At 33.2% G+C, this 18,788-nt stretch overlaps 1 pseudogene; it reads right to left on the reverse strand.

Annotated features, from left to right (window-relative positions):
* Positions 1-11,609: 11,609 nt before the first annotated feature.
* LOC141690722 (uncharacterized) lies at positions 11,610-15,900 on the reverse strand (annotated as a pseudogene).
* Between the last annotated feature and the right edge of the window lie 2,888 nt (positions 15,901-18,788).

The following is an 18,788-nucleotide window of genomic DNA, read 5'->3' on the forward strand; positions in this document are numbered from 1 at the left end:
CTCTAGAAAATCATAAGCCTGCCTTTAGTCAAGCCTTCACTGAAAAATAATTACAAGTCTATTGGGAGGAAACCTAAGAAAGTCAAGCCTAAAGAAAAATTAGAAGTCACTGAAAGGGCCCTCTGGAATTATTTCAAGCAAAATGACTTTCTACCTTTAAATTGGTGCATATCAGATGAAGACTATTTTCAAAAACTAGATGAGGAAATAGTTAGAGTCTGGTTTGAATCTCCAAGGGAAGTCAGAATTTATTATGAAGATGGGTCCTTCATATTTCTTGGTTGTGCTTTAATAAATTCTCTCTCTCCCACAGAAATCAAGAGAGTGACAAGCTTCCTAAATATAAGGATACTGCCACAAGAGCATGAACATCAGTTTTGGCTGAGTGGTTGATTATAAGGGAGGAAAGAAGAAAAATAAATGAGGCTGAATGTGAAGAAAAAAAAAGAAAGTATGATGAAGAGATTGAAATGTTCATGAAAAGATCATATTAACTCAAGGCTGAAGGAATGAGTAGAATTTCTAAAGATGGAAAGTTTCTAAACATCAAAGCTGGCAAATTCTCAAGATTTAGGATTGATTTACTAGACAGTGGTTATCCAAAGGCAGACATGATCGAACTTGTAGAAGCTCTAAGTGGGACACCTATTGTAGAAGAACTTGAAATTCTTGTTTACTTAAAAAGATCTCATTAGGGAAAAAACAAAAGCAAAAACAGTCTTTACCTGATGCTTGTAACTGTTTAAACATCTGTAAATCTCCTAATGTATTAAAGCTGTAATTGTGTCAATTTTTATGTATTAATCTTATTTTCCATTATAGCTTGGGGTTAGTCTTGTTAACATGAATGAATTTGTGCTAAGCAATCTTCTCACAAATTGGGGGAGATTGTTGTGCAAGACATGCCTGTATAATAACAAGACTAAGTCAAATTGACAACCCTAAGTAAGTTGTATTGTAATATTAGTTTTCATTTTGTATTGTAACATTTAAAGTCTATAAAAATGATCAAGAGCAGACTGGAGTCTTTTTTCCTGTAAACAGTATCAAGCCTAAGAATTCTATCTAGAAGAAGATCATGCCTCAGAAGAATTATGAAGAAGCTTGGAGTTGAATAAATCTGTTTTGAGAAAAATGTTCTAAGTCAAGATCTCTACAAGTCACAGATTTAGTGTTATAGAGAAGTCATTCGAGAACTCCAGAATGACTTATAGAGAACTCAGGAAAGCTACTAGAGAACTCAGAGATATCGACAAGCCAAATTGAAGACATGAAGATTGAAGATATCGAAAAGTCATTTCTTCACTAGAGAACCCAGAGTTATCAATAAGTCAAAATTCATTAGAGAACTTTGAGTTATCGACACGTCATTTCTTCACTAGAGAACTCTGAGTTATCGATAAGTCAAAATTCACTAGAGAACTCAGAGATGTCTATAAGCCAAAGTGAAGACATGAAGTGGAGAGATCTCGGCAAGCTAAATTCTCTTATAAAGAACTCAGAGACCTCTACAAGTCAAAACAACAATAGAGTGATTAGAGATCTCGATAAGCCAATATACTTATCGAGATGTTAAGTTCTCTATATGCCTAACTGGAGATCAAGGGTGAAGATTAACTGACAAAGGAAGATAAAACTTAACACAATATGCAAAGATATGCTAAACCAGAAATGGAAGATATACTTTTCCTAAAATAGAATGATTAGTGACAGCTTACTAAAGTAAATAGCATGTCTTATTATACACTGTGTAAAACAGCAGTTAACTGAGATATAAAGCTAACACTGGTCATTTGTTAGTTGTAAGAATTTAGATAAGAAAATATTGTATTTCTCTCAAGGAAGAAGTTAAGCTCTTGCAACAAAGAGCCTAGAAATTTTGTAGGAAAATATTCTTAATTTTAATATAAAATTGAGTGAGTTTTGAAAGATTTGTGTTCACTATTATTACTTATTTAATTTCAGTATTAATACATCTCACTGTAAGATTTAGTTTACTTTGTTCACAATCATAAAAAAATAAAAAAAAGCATAAAAACACAAAAACACATTCACCCCCCTCTGTGTGTAATTCATTACCTAACATATGGGCTTACATTCGGAGTTGAAAACCAAGTGATGCTGAAAGATTCATCTATGTGGGTGATGGCAATGAGTTTCAGTTGAAACCATTGGCATTTTTAAATTATCTTTTAAGATTTGTCAATTTATTGATTTAAGAGAGACTTATATAGTACCATCATTTAGACAAAATTTTGTTTTCTATTTCTATTTTGGACAAATTTGGTGATTTTGTTCATTTGGAAATAGTAAATTTAGTCTATTTCTTCATTCATCTTTAGTTATGACTGGTTTCTTCATTGATAATTTGTATATGCTAAATGTAATTGTTTCATCTAACGAGACCTTGAAAATAACATCAAAAGGTACAAAACAAAAATTATCAAGAGAGAATCTTATTATGTTATTACATAAACATTCAGGACACATCTCTAAAGAGATATTAAAAAAGCTTTTGTCACATGGAGTACTTGAGCCTCTTGATTATTTAGACCTTAGTGTATGCATTTAGTGTATTAAGGGTAAACAAACAAACATAAGGAAATTAAGTGCCAACAAGAGTATTGGTGTCCTACAGTTGATACTACTGTTATATGTGGTTCATTCCCTACATCCTCTTGGATTAGTCAAGGGATTTTAATCACTTTTATATATGACTATTCTCGATATGGGTAATTATATTTAAAACATAAAATTCACAATCATGGGATGTGTTTGAGGTCTTCAAAGCCGCAGTTAAAAATTGGCTTGGTGAGAAAATTAAAGCTATTAAATCTGATTGTGGTGATGAATACTATGGTTGGTATGATAGATCTGTTGAACAACATCCTGTATTTTTTACTAAATTCCTAGAGGAATGCAGAATCATTCCACAGTACACTGTACCTGGGCAACCACGTATGAATGGAATTAATAAGAGACGAAATAGAACGCTTGGGGACATGGTAAGAAGTATGTTTAGTCACTCTTCTTTATCCGAATCACTCTAGGGAGATACACTTAACACTACAACATGCATACTAAATAGAGTACCTAACAAAGTAGTAGTTAATACCCCTTATGAATTGTGGACTAAGATAACACTTTATTTTAGTCATTTGAATGTGTGGGGTTGTCCAGCTTAGGCAAGGATTTACAAGCCATATAAAGATAACTAGACTGAATTATTGAGTTTTTATTTTGTTGGGTATCCTGAGAAAACAACGGTTTTTAAGTTTTATGATCATTTGACAAACTTTTGTTCGAAACGGAAAATGCTAGATTTTTTTGAGGATGTTGAGTTTGAGGGGGGAAATAAAGTTAGGGAAATTGTCTTTGAGGAAGAATCAATTTCTTTACCTCATATAGTTCAAGACAACAATGTTAACATACCTATACAATTTCCTACTTAAAATCAGGATGTTATTCAAGAAAAGCAAACTCAATAACCTCAAAAGGAAGTGCCACTTAGGCTATCCACTAGCGATAAAAGGAGTGTAATTTTGGATGATTACTGTATTTCTTTAAGAGCATAAGTTCGATATAAGGGTAATAGAAGATGAACATTCAACTTCCAATAAGCCAACTGAAGTGCTTACAGTCAAAAGTGGATCAAGTCCATGAATGATGAGATGAAATCTATGAAAGACAACGATATTTGGGATCTTGTCAAGTTTCTTGAATGTGTGAAACTGATTAGTTGTAAATGGATATTTAAAACCAAAAGGAATTCCAAGGGAAATATTAAAAGATATAAAGTGTATGTAGTCACAAAGGGTTTTACTAAAAAAAGGCATTGACTATAGAGAGAAGGAGTCGCAAGCTTCCCGTCTGTGGAATCAGAAATTTCATCAAACTATTATCTCATACATTTTTTAGTCCAATGTTATTGAAAAATGCATATATCAAAAGTTCAGTGGTATTAGAATTTTATCCGGTGCTTTTATGTCGATAATATAGCTTCTTGCATGAAACCAAGAGATTTATCACAAATCATTTTTGAGATCAAGGATTTTGATGACGCCTTTTTGTATTAGGAATTAAGCTCCATCGAGACCGTTCTCGGGGTATCCCAGATTTATCACAAAAGTGCTATAGGGTGCTTGCTAAATTCAGCATGAAAGATTGTGCAAAAATAAATACTTTTAGTGTTAATAGAGATAATTTTAGTCTCAAATAGTGCCCAAAGAATGATATTGAAGTAAAGGAGATTCATAACATTCCATATGTTTCAACTATTCGGAGTCTTATGTATGTTCAAGTTAGTACCCTGCCATATTTGGCATTCATTATGGGTATGTTAAGTAGATATTCGATTAAACTCGGAAAAGATCATTGGATTGTAATGAAACGGGTTATTAGGTACTTGCAAGGAAAAAAAATATTACTTGCTTTTTTTATAAGAATTTAGAAAATTTGGAGATCATTAGGTATTCTAATTTTTGATTTTGCGGTGTTGATACAACAATCTACATATGGTTACGTTGTTTATGTCTAAACATGTAGAAATTAAATATCTAGTTATATAGAGAGATTAGAAAATCGAGTAGTGTCTATTGAATTTATAAGGATAAATTTAATGCTAGCGGAACCACTAACTAAAGCTTTGGTACCTAAGGTCTTTAATGGGCATACTGCTCATGAGGTGTTGTCTCTTTGGTGGATTTTCAGTTTTAGTGGGAGTTTTATTTTTTTCTTATATTCGGTACTCAATTCTATATTGACACTATTGTGAAGCATTATGTGTTTTGAGTTTCTGTATAATGAAATTAAGTTTTTTCTCTCTATTGCTCTAAATGAGTAATTTTTTTAATTGTGGTTTTGACATAAAGTTGAAAGTATAACGAATTATCTCACTAAGTACTAAGGACCAATTGGAAATAGGCATGATTGACATCACATTGCATGTAATTTCTAGTTACACATCAATACTTGCTCTATATCATTTAATATATTTATGTGGTGATCATTGAGGATTGAGGCACGACAATGTGACGAAGGTCGCATTGGTTTCATGTTTATATATGAGATGGACCAGATTCACTAAAGAAGATGTTTCTAAAAATAAATAATTTTGTGTGCACCTAAGTTTATTGAATATGATTGTTGTTTTGGAATAATTTGTAGCCCAAGTGGGAGATTGTTAGAATATTTTATAATAATCACAATATACGGGCTTACAAATTAAAGACAATTATATTTAATGCTTATTCTATATTTGGACTAATAAGTGATGTAAAATAAAGGGTCAAATAACATCTTATTTGGTATGGGCTTTGTAATGTGTAATACCCAATAGGAGTCTAATTAGGATTAATTGGGATCTAATTGGGCTATTATATAAAGAACATAATAGGAGCTTGGTCCCCGAGACTATTCGGAACCTCTACTTCTCTATTCCCATCAGTTCAAGTGAGATACAGCTAGGAGCTGAATCAAGTCTACGGAAGATCAATTCTCACAATCCCTATTCATATCTGTATTCATATCTACCGTCATGGAATCATGTACGCTTCCGTATTACAGCTTATTGTGTAACCTTGATAATATCGCATAAGATGATTCTGATTATGGATTTATATCCAACGTATTCTATATGTGGCATTGATGTAAGTTATAGACATGAAATGGCTCAATCCTACTAAATATTACCTAATTAAATAAAAAATAATTGATAATATTTTATTATCTTATTTCTTCAATGAGAGCTCTTAACTTGTAACAAAATAGGATTATGATCACGACTTTATTTAAGCAGATTGGGTTGTGAGAGTTATTATTCCATAATAATTTAAAATGGAAATTTGTACATTTCGATTTGTTATTGTTGTGTCATAGAAGGTTGGATTTAAATACTTTTAGGACTTCCGAATTCCAATAGAAGAGTTGGTCTTTAGAGTAAAAGAATAGCTTTAGAACTCTTACTTGCGCTGAGCTATGTACAAGCACAATATTGACTGATCATAGGCGTTTCTAGAGTATAACAAGGGGTGACAATTCTTCCTTCATTTTCTCAAAAACAAAGCAAATTAATTGAAATTAAAATATATAAAATAAACACACCTAAATATATCCTCTCAACTTTTAGATTTATAAGTGAAGAACTCTCCCTTTATAAAATAAGAACTCGGAACTATTGTTATGTTTGTTTGATGCTGAAATTATTTCTTCCCGTGGCAATGACAAGCATAAATGTCATTTTCGGTGATGAAACATGTCAAAAGAGGTGTTTATAATAGTATGGAATAAGTTTCTTAAAGATTGTTTAGTTTGTTTCATTCATGCAATAAAACATCATTCTCATTCTATGAAAACTCGTAGGGGAATAAAAATAAATATTATTTGATAATTTGATTAAAATTTTTAATGTAATTTTGTTAACAACTTGTACCCTTATTTTCGAACCCCTAGAATCGCCATTGCTGATATTATGAGTAGTTGGTACGTAAAACTACACACTGCATTGAATATTTAAATTATTCTCTTAGAAGAGACAGAAAAAACTTTTATCATACGATTTATGTAGTTTCTAAAAATATTTCAAGAAGCCATGGAGCATTTATCGGTGCCTTATTATAAAATTGCCATGTAATAATTTGGTGACCATAAATGTGGGATCCTCAGTGTGCAGTCTTCCATGAAAAGTACACCCATCTCAAAGGGAGATGGGTGGTAACCACCGTGACCTACTTATGCCGGAAAAACTTCAACACCAAAACACTTCTTCAATGAAACTAATAAATCAGCAACTTCATGATATTTATCAACTAAAACCCTTTTTCTAGTACAAACTCTCCTAAATCCAAATGACATTCACTCCAATTTAGAATTAGTTTTGCCAATACATATGTTATAGAGGCATATGCATAAATTAGATCAAAATTCGAGAATAAAAAATAATTCAACATTTTGGTTACCCACATTTCTTCTATGTCACCTCGTCCATCATCCTACCAAAGCTCATTCAGATCATCTTTATCAATTGCACATATGCCCAAGTCCACCTTTATCAACTAAAATTAGGAATGTTTTTAAATTACTAGCATAAAAAATTATAATTATATAATTAAAATATATAATGATAATGCTCTTGCAATTAAATGTGTAATATTACTCACATAATCTTAAACTTTATCCAAAACACACTCTAACTTACTCGAATTAAAAAGCACATAAACAATTTTTAGTGCTAACTAAAGCACATTTACAGTTTGCAATGCAAACTATAATAACATAACATAGATAATGAATTAACTGAAACTTATACCTGCAGAAATTATATTATTATCTCATAATGGTACTAGATCAATATAAAACTTTATATTATTACAATTCACTGCATTATTTAGCCTTCGATCCAGTCTCGTAATCATATTCAGATGTTTATGATTAAATTATCTTAAAAGATGACATTATAGTGATACGAGATAGTCTGAATTGATTGTTAGTAGTGAAATAGAAATTTTATGAGAGTATGTTGTGAGTATCGAGACAAGTTTTAGCGAGAAAAAGAGACAGAGACCGTGCATATATTTTCGGGGCTGTATGCAAAATCTTGAAATAGAGCTCTCAATTTGTATATTAATAAAAAATTAGGTAATTTTTTCTAAAATAAAATGAACAATCAAAATGTTTTAAACAATAAATATACTCTAATAAATTCAATTCGAAATAACTTTACTTCTAGCATATTTTGTAAAAAATAATATATAACGTCATGTTCATCCAAAGGTCACTTTCAATTTGCTTTTCACTAATTTAACTTTTTTTGTTAAATTTCAATATGCATCGGTAATATATATAAATATGTTTAAATTTGGAGGCCATAATTTTTCGGGGCTATATACGGTTGAATACACCGTGCTACCCCAACGTCGCCCCTGACGATGAGAAGTGATAATCGTTGGATTAATGATTCGAGCATCAAAGTCTTACATGCATTTTAGAGGAATAAAAGAGACATAAGTGATTGGTGCTGTCATCTGTAACATTTTCGGTATCTGAGTTGTAAATGGTTACCGATCGGGGAGTCGATGCAAAATGTGTATTGATTTGATCATCGTAGTTATAAATGTTTGCTTGACAAATAATGGAGAAATTGCAATCACGGGATGTTTAGAAAGGTGGGAGAAGTAAAACTTGAAAGATCGTCATATTTTACGTCGAAATTGTTGATGGAAGTTGTAAATGAACGGTCACAACATGCAGTAATTAGTTATTGATTTAAGATTAAGTGATATTATTGGAAATGGAACTCGTGACAACCCGGATCCCCGATCCCATATTTAGGGGTGTTACAACATGTAGCTTCATGAGACAGAGTTTGAATAATAAAAATGTAAAGCCCTTCACAACTTTACCAATCTCTAGGGCCCTCATCAAGGTAGGGTCATGAAGAGTACATTTGTTATAATGAAAAACCACAGTAAAATGATTATTGGAAAGTAATATGGAGATATATAATAAATATATTGAAATTAAGGAACACAAAGGACATTAAGCAATATCAGATAAGAAGATAATAAAATAGAACCTATATGTGTGACTTTAGCAGTATCACCATTTGGCATATATAGAACAGACTCGCAATGTAACACCCTATTTTTATAACAATAAAGCTAGACGATATAAATAAGTCTAAATTATATTAAACATCAATAATGTAGTAAGGCCGAATAACATAATAAAATCCATGGTCTAATCCTCCAATAATGATAGAAATAGGATATAAACTCCACTAAAAGATGTTTTCGAATTTATTAAATCCACTAGTCTGAATCTCGATTAAATACTGGGTGTCACTCATCACTCTTCCCGCTTTACCCCTATTTACCTGCGGAAAGGAAAACAATAAAGAGTGAGCCAAATGCCCAGTATGAATATAATCTAAACAAATTATAAAATATAAATACGAATAGATTTTGTCTTACCAACACAGAGATTTAAACTGAAAATGACAAAAAGGTCAACAGTATGGATCTGAAACAATGTATTAATATTTATTGAATCAGCATAATAACAATTTAACACAATTGGGCTAACAATGAATCATAAAGTAAGGCGGAATAACAAATAAGGTGGGTACAAATATGGGTCTCTTACATAAAACTATACTCGCTAAACTCCAATCACCAGCGAAGTATAGGACAATGGTTTCTTCCTCGGTAATCCAGAAGAAGAAATAAGGAATGCAAAATACATCCCAACAATACAATAGCGATCATGATCTAATCACATCTCGTACCCCAGAGACGCGCTCGTATACTCACCCACCGATACGAGTTGGTGCCAAGTTCACCTTTACTCCGAACTTCATGTGAACATTGTTCGTGATTAACCCACACAGATCGGTCTAAGAGCCCAACAATAAGGTTACAAAGGTTGCTTAACTCGTTGCACAATACGAAATAAAATAAAGCAATGTCGCAAGAAAAATGCGAAATAACAATATAAACGAGTCAAGGCAACAATAATCCAAAAATAGAGAATTCGCAACGAAAACGGGAATGTGTACAAATAGGTACACATTGAGTACAATTAGCTCACAACTTTAGAAAATGAATCAACAATAAATTTAACGAATATCTTATTATTTTAAAAAATTAGGAGAGAAAGATAAGGAATTCTTACCTGATACAAATATGAGGTTAACTTTAAAATATCTGAAGGTTGCTGCTAACAACCTCTATTTAAATCTAAAATTGAAATTTAATAACCAAGTATTAGTACTAGTTAAAGCGTACTTGTACACCAGCAACATATTAATTCATTAAAAATCTAACAAACATTATTAACGTAGCCTGGCAGATTGATGTTTAAAGGTCACAAAAATATAAATAAAATAATAATGCAATCAAGGAGTCGGACCTGACCAACTGGACAAGACAAACACGAGTATCAAGTATGTAATATCCAAAAACTATCAGCTTAATTACTAGCATTAACTAATAAAATAATAATAAAAATTTTATATCTTTATTAACTAACAATTGATGTTATGAAACAGTTTTTATTAGCACATCCATCGCACTAGTCCCAGTCCACCATCCAAGAAAACAATTATCAAATGAACAGTGGTCGGAGGGTGTTTACTGAATATACCAATTTAATAATAATAAATATGAAAATATTTACCATATTAGTAACTCAACATATTTAGACAAATGTAATAATAATAACCACAACAACATCAATTTACAAGCAATTACGATTTATATAGTAAAGTCATTGATAAATATTATTTTGAACAAAACATAAATTAAATAAAAATATAAAATTCATACATTAATTATTATTTTCCTAGTATGTTGATAAATCGCTTGTAATCAAAAGCAATTGATCCCCAAATATTGTTTTTATTATTTTATTATTATTGTACCAATCCGTAAAATAATAAAATATGAATATAGAGTTGACTGCAATTATAATCAGAGTCAATATACACTTTCAGGCATGCAAATCACAACGAGACATTTAGTTAAATAGGCTTTAAAAAAAATAGAACACCAATACCATACATGTACCTAATTAAATTTCAAGTTTAAAAATTAATGATAAATATTAAACCTTTTTAATTATGCAAAACAAAAGAAAACCGTGATCCTCTAAAGATAATATGAGTGAACAAACCATAACTTAAATATAATAAATTTAAAAATTAATGAATTATTATATTCAATACAAATTCTAAAATTAAAATAACTTAAGTATAATCCCGGAATACAGAATACATAAGTTTGAGAAACATGCAAGCCGATAAGTACAAATTTGATATTATAACAAGAGTGACTCAAAGATATAGGTATGTTGAAATTGTACGGGATGGTTATTATATAATTAAAAGAATATCTAATAGAAGAGTAATTAGGAGCTCACAGTGATTTGATGGGAGATGTAAAATCCAACTAACAAGGCTGGACAAAAGAGGACAATACAGTTTAGTTTTTTTTTCTAATACAAGTCGCACGTTTGATTATGCTTATGTCTCAGTGCTGGTTAACCTCACCCCTGCATTTTTTTTCTTTGAGATCTTGTTTCTCTAATGCGGCTGTACACCTCAAACTATCTGTACTATCTTATATTTATAGTAATATATTAAGATAAGTAATGACTACTTAAAATTAGGTTATAAATTTATCACTTAAACTAACGTTAGTCTGTCTCTAATAGTCGAGTTTGATAACAACTCTACCGTGTTGCCAATGTCTAGATGGTTCTAGAAGCATAAATAAAAAAATATATAGTCTAATCATATAAATAATATTATTTGGATTTGATAATTAAATAAAATAAAAAAAATCGGGATAATAAATTCTTTCCCCCATAATATAATTTCGTCCTCGAAATTCTAATAACTCACCTGATTCGAAAAGATAAGGACATTTTATGCGAACTGAATCCTCCATTTTCCACATAGCCTCTCGAGCATCGTGATTTTTCCAAAGAACTTTCACAAAAGGAATAGTCTTTTTACGCATAACTCTTTCCTCTCTTGCCAATATAGCTTCAGCTTCCTCCTCACAAGATAGATTCTCGTTAAATGTATTTAAAGGATATTGAACAATATGGTGTTAATGATAAACATACTTCCTCAAAACTGATGCGTGAAATACGTTATGTACTCGGGACAACTGAGGCGGCAAGGCAACTCTATATGCCACTGCTCCAACTCTCTCGATAATCTCAAATGGACCAATATACCTCGGACTCAATTTACCTTTCTGACCAAAACGCTGAATGCCCTTCGTCGGAGATACCTTAAGAAATACCTTGTCCCCGACCTTAAACTCATACCCTCGCCTACCCTTATCTGCATAACTCTTTTGCCTAAATCGAGCTTGTTTAAGCTTCTCCAGAGCAAATGTTACCTTATCAGTTGTGATCTGAACTAAGTCGGGACCTTCCAAAAGTTTTTCTCCTACTTCATTCCAACAAGTCGGTGTTCTGCACCGGCGTCCACCTAATGCTTCAAAAGGAGCCATACCAATGCTCGCCTGCCAACTATTGTTGTACGCAAATTCAACCAACGGTAAATACTCATCCCAATTTCCAAACCATTCTAGTGCACAAGCTCATAACATATCCTCCAAAGTCTGAATTATCCGCTCTGACTGGCCGTCAGACTGGACAGTCAGAGCGGATGAAATGTTGTACTATAATTCAGTGTGGTGCCCCATGCTTTTTGAAATCCCTGCCAAAATTTTGAAGTAAATCTCGGATCTCTATCAAAAATAATAGAAACTGGAATACCATGAAGTCTAACAATCTCATTCCTGTATGCTAGTGCTAAACTCTCCAAAGACATGTTCCCACGAATCGGTAAAAAGTGAGCAGATTTGGTAAGCCTAACCACAATCACCCATATCGCATCATTCTTCCTCAAAGTTTTCGGCAACCCAATAACAAAATCCATGCAAATATTCTCCCATTTCCATGTAGGCAATTCCAATGGCTGTAATAATCCATTTGGTCTCTGATGTTCAATCTTCACCTGTTGACAAGTCAAACATTTTGAAATGAACTCAGCTATATCACGCTTCATACCACTCCATCAAAAGTGTTCCTTCACATCATGATACATCTTCGTCTCACCTGGATGAATTGAGAATGGAGATCGATGGGCTTCCTCCAATAATTGCTCCTTAAGTTGCTTATTATCAGGCACACACAATCGGTTACCCTTCCAAATTATACCATGTTCGTCAACGTGAACTTCTGGTTGCTTTCCTGATTACATGCTCTGTATAAGATACCATATGTCACCATCACCATCCTGAGCTGCCTTTATCCTAGAGATAAGACTAGGCTCGATATGCATACTTGCTAATATACCATCTGTGCCTTCACGATAAAACTCCAAGCTAAATCTTTCAATCTCATGCTGAAGAGGTCGTTGATATGTCATTAATGCTGCCAGATTTCCATAATTCTTTCTACTCAATGCGTCTGCAACCTTGTTAGCTTTTCTAGGGTGATACTGAATACTCAAGTCGTAGTCTTTCAAGAGTTCAATCCATCGCCTTTGTCTTATGTTAAGCTCCTTCTGTGTAAAGATATACTTCAAGCTTTTGTGGTCTGTAAAGATCTCACACTTATCACCATACAAGTAGTGCCTCCATATCTTCAATGCAAATATAACAGCAGCAAGCTCCAAGTCATGTGTCGGATAGTTTACCTCATTAGGCTTCAGTTGCCTCGAAGCATAGGCAATCACCTTTCCATGTTGCATCAGTACACATCCAAGTCCCTTCTTTGAAGCATCACTATAAATTACATAAGCACCCATTCCAGATGGTAGTGTCAACACTGGAGATGTCACAAGTCTCTTCTTCAACTCTAGAAAGCTAGCCTCACATTCCTCGGTCCATATTAACTTGTTACTTTTACGAGTCAATTGTGTCAAGGGCATGGCTATAGTCGAGAAACCCTCAACAAAGCGACGATAATAACCAGCAAGTCCCAAGAAACTCCTCACCTCAGTCACAGTGCTAGGTCTTGGCCAATCGGTAATAGCCTCAACCTTAGCTGGATCCACTTTAATTCCATCTGCTGATACAATATGTCCCAAAAAGGCAACTTGATCAAGCCAAAATTCACACTTCTTGTACTTTGCAAACAACTTATTTTTCCTCAATATCTCTAATACAACTCGTAGATGTTCCTCATGCTCTTCTTTAGACTTTGAATACACCAAATATCATCAATGAATACAATCACAAACTTGTCAAGAAAATCTTTGAATACCCTGTTCATCAAGTCCATGAAAACTGCTGGTGCATTTGTCAACCCAAACGACATGACAAGAAACTCGTAGTGCCCATAACGAACCCTAAATGCAGTCTTCGGGATATCACATTCCTTCACTTTAAACTGATGGTAGCCGGAACGTAGATCAATCTTCGAAAAATATTTTGCTCTTTGCAGCTGATCAAATAAGTCATCGATCCTCGGCAGTGGATACCTATTCTTTACAGTGATTCTGTTCAACTCTCGATAATCAATACATAGCCTCATCGAACCATCCTTTTTTTTCACAAACAAGTCAGGTGCACCCCAAGGTGAAACACTCAGTCTGATGAAACCTTTCTCAAGAAGTTCCTGCAGTTGTTCCTTTAACTCTTGCAATTCCAATGGAGCCATGCAATACGGAGCCTTGGAAATCGGTTGCGTACCAGGAAGCAGGTCAATAGAAAATTCCACCTCTCTTTGTGGTGGTAGTCCATCCAAGTCCTCTGGAAACACATCTGAAAACTCACAAACTACATTGACATCCACAAGTTCAGGCGATTCCATAGAAGAATCAATCACATGAGCTAAATATCCTTCACATCCATGTGTAAGCATCCTCTTGGCCTTGATGGCTGAAATAAATTTACCCAAACCACTAGGCGTAGAACCCTGGAACTCGAACTCAGGTGAATTTGGATGACCAAAAATTATTTTCTTCCTTTGACAATCAATAGTGACCTTATGCCGCTTTAACCAATCCATCCCCAAGATGACATCAAAATCTTGCATTGGAATAGGTAAAAGATCCACAAATAACTTCCTATCATCAACTATGACTACACAATCATGGTACAGAGAGTTCACATATGTATTTATCCCAATAGGGTTACCAATAGAAAATTCTGATGAAAGTGTAGTAGGTGCAATGCATAAATGTTTAACATAAGATGTTGAGACAAATGAGTGTGTAGCACCAGTGTCAAATAAGACAGTAGCATTCCTATTTCCAATCGAAAGTGTTCCTGTAATGGTACCTGGGGTATTTGCAGTATCCTTTGCGGTAATAAAAAAGACACGTCCACTAGTTTTCTGATTATTTCTCCCATTCTGATCGTTCTGGTCCCCAGACTTCTTCAGTGGCTGCTTGCAATCTCGAATAGTATGGCCCTTCTGGCCGCAGTTGAAGCAGGATCTAGTAATCCAATAACAAATACCACCGTGCATCTTCACGCAGTGCTCACAAGATTTTCCTCCATTATGATTTCCAGCTTGAGTCCCTGACTTGTTCTGCTGATTACCTTGACTTCCATTTCTCTGCTGAAAACTGCGAGTGTTGTACCTCTGTTCATTCGGTTTAAATTTGCCTGCAGATCCGCCATTTTTCTGAAACTTAGAGGAATCATCATCTCTCTTTCTTTTCTGATTCTGCATGTCTCGCTGTTTACGAAAATCAGTCTGATGAAGTTCTTGGACTCTGGCACTGTCCACTAAACTATCCATCGTAGTGTAGCGATTAGCTATGATATGGTTATGAATAGAAGTCTTCAAGGCCCACTTGAATTTCATGATCTTATCCTCCTCAGTACCAGCAACAGATCGAGTATACCTAGCCAATCTCTGAAATCTGACCTGAAAGTCTGCCACAGACTCATCTTCTTTTTGAGTTATACTCTGATATTCTCGAGCATACTCCTCACGGATACTGGCAGGAAAGTACCGCTGATCGAACTGTGCCTTGAACACATCCCAAGTGATAGTATTCTCGTATCCAGCTGCGTGAGAAGCCACCACTGACTTCCACCAAATGCTAGCATCCCCCTCAAGACGGTATATAGCAAATCGGGCCTTTTCCTGCTCAGAACAATTTAAAACCCGAAATATTTTTTCCATGTGATCAATCCACGCTTCAGCATCCATCGGGGTCTTAGCTTCCTTAAAAGAATTAGGCCTTTGCTTCATGAATCGATCGAACATAGTCTGACCTTCCTGATTCTGCCCATTATTATTACCACGAGAATTCTGTTGTTGTCGGGCTGCAACTTCGTGCACCATGTCCATATAAGTAGCTCGATCCATCACAATTTGATGATGAGCATTTCCAGTATTATTCTGACTTGCACTGCCTCGCGCCATCCTGTAAAACTTTTCTATAAGTGCAAAAATAACACACAGAAGTATTACGATATTCAATTCAAGAATCGAGAAATTTTAATCTACCCATGCGAAGTCAACCCAAAACTCACAGGTCAATGCCTAAAAGACAGTCTACAGAATCTATAACCGTAGCTCGGATACCAACTCTGTAACATCCTATTTTTATAACAATAAAGCTACACGATATAAATAAGTCTAAATTATATTAAACAACAATAATGTAGTAAGGCCGAATAACATAATAAAATCCATGGTCTAATCCTCCAATAATGATAGAAATAGGATGTAAACTCCACTAAAAGATGTTTTCGAATTTATTAAATCCACTAGTCTGAATCTCGATTAAATACTGGGTATCACTCATCACTCTTCCCGCTTTACCCCTATTTACTTGCGGAAAGGAAAACAATAAAGAGTGAGCCAAATGCCCAGTACGAATATAATCTAAACAAATTATAAAATATAAATACGAATAGATTGTGTCTTACCAACACAGAGATTTAAACTGAAAATGACAAAAAGGTCAACAGTATGGATCTGAAACAATGTATCAATATTTATCGAATCAGCATAATAACAATTTAACACAATTGGGCTAACAATGAATCATAAAGTAAGGCGGAATAGCAAATAAGGTGGGTACAAATATGGGTCTCTTACAAAAAACTATACTCGCTAAACTCCAATCACCAGCGAAGTATAGGACAATGGTTTCTTCCTCGGTAATCCAGAAGAAGAAATAAGGAATGCAAAATACATCCCAACAATACAATAGCGATCATGATCTAATCACATCTCGTACCCCAGAGACGCGCTCGTATACTCACCCACCGATACGAGTTGGTGCCAAGTTTACCTTTACTCCGAACTCCATGTGAACATTGTCCGTGATTAACCCACACAGATCGGTCTAAGAGCCCAACAATAAGGTTACAAAAGTTGCTTGACTCGTTGCACAATACGAAATAAAATAAAGCAATGTCGCAAGAAAAATGCGAAATAACAATATAAACGAGTCAAGGCAACAATAATCCAAAAATAGAGAATTTGAAACGAAAACGGGAATGCGTACAAATAGGTACACATTGAGTACAATAAGCTCACAACTTTAGAAAATGAATCAACAATAAATTTAACGAATATCTTATTATTTAAAAAAATTAGGAGAGAAAGATAAGGAATTCGTAATATCCAAAAACTATCAGCTTAATTACTAGCATTAACTAATAAAATAATAATAAAAATTTTATATCTTTATTAACTAACAATTGATGTTATGGAACAGTTTTTATTAGCACATCCATCGCACTAGTCCCAGTCCACCATCCAAGAAAACAATTATCAAATGAACAGTGGTCGGAGGGTGTTTACTGAATATACCAATTTAATAATAATAAATATGAAAATATTTACCATATTAGTAACTCAAAATATTTAGACAAATGTAATAATAATAACCACAACAACATCAATTTACAAGCAATTACGATTTATATAGTAAAGTCATTGATAAATATTATTTTGAACAAAACATAAATTAAATAAAAATATAAAATTCATACATTAATTATTATTTTTCTAGTATCTTGATAAATGGCTTGTAATCAAAAGCAATTGATCCCCAAATATTGTTTTTATTATTTTATTTTTATTGTACCAATCCGTAAAATAATAAAACATGAATATAGAGTTGACTGCAATTATAATCAGAGTCAATATACACTTTCAGGCATGCAAATCACAACGAGACATTTAGTTAAATAGGCTTTAAAAAAAATAGAACACCAATACCATACATGTACCTAATTAAATTTCAAGTTTAAAAATTAATGATAAATATTAAACCTTTTTAATTATGCAAAACAAAAGAAAACTGTGATCCTTTAAAGATAATATGAGTGAACAAACCATAACTTAAATATAATAAATTTAAAAATTAATGAATTATTATATTCAATACAAATTCTAAAATTAAAATAACTTAAGTATAATCCCGGAATACAGAATACATAAGTTTGAGAAACATGCAAGATGATCAGTACAAATTTGATATTAGAACAAGAGTGACTCAAAGATATAGGTATGTTGAAATTGTATGGGATGGTTATTATATAATTAAAAGAATATCTAATAGAAGAGTAATTAGGAGCTCACAGTGATTTGATGGGAGATGTAAAATCCAACTAACAAGGCTGGAAAGAAGAGGACAATACAGCTTAGTTTTTTCTTTTCTAATACAAGTCGCACGTTTGATTATGCTTGTGCCTCAGTGCTGGTTAACCTCACCCCTGCATTTTTTTTCTTTGAGATCTTGTTTCTCTAATACGGTTGTACACCTCAAACTATCTGTACTATCTTATATTTATAGTAGTATATTAAGATAAGTAATGACTATTTAAAATTAGGTTATAAATTTATCACTTAAACTAATGTTTGTCTGTCTCTAATTGTCGAGTTTGATAACAACTCTACCGTGTTGCCAACGTCTAGATGGTTCTAGAAGCATAAATAAAAAAAATATACAGTCTAATCATATAAATAATATTATTTGGATTTGATAATTAAATAAAATAAAAAAAATCGGGATATTAAACGCAAGCTCTCAAGTTATGAAGTAAGTGTTTATAAGGTGTGACATGATCAGTAGCACCAATGTCTACTATTTAGTCAAAATTACTATGTGGAATATAATTTACAGGAATATTGTACCATAGTACCTGCAAACTGAGTCCTGTTGACGGAAGCATAAGAAGTACTTGAGAAGCTATTAGCAACAACATAAAGAGAAGTTAAGGAGCTGCTTCCAAAATTTCTACTGTTAATTTTAAAAGTTTGTTGTAACATCTATAAGATTTGTTGACATTTCC

This window comes from Apium graveolens, chromosome 10, assembly GCF_009905375.1.
Source record: "Apium graveolens cultivar Ventura chromosome 10, ASM990537v1, whole genome shotgun sequence".
NCBI classification, from domain to species: domain Eukaryota; kingdom Viridiplantae; phylum Streptophyta; class Magnoliopsida; order Apiales; family Apiaceae; genus Apium; species Apium graveolens.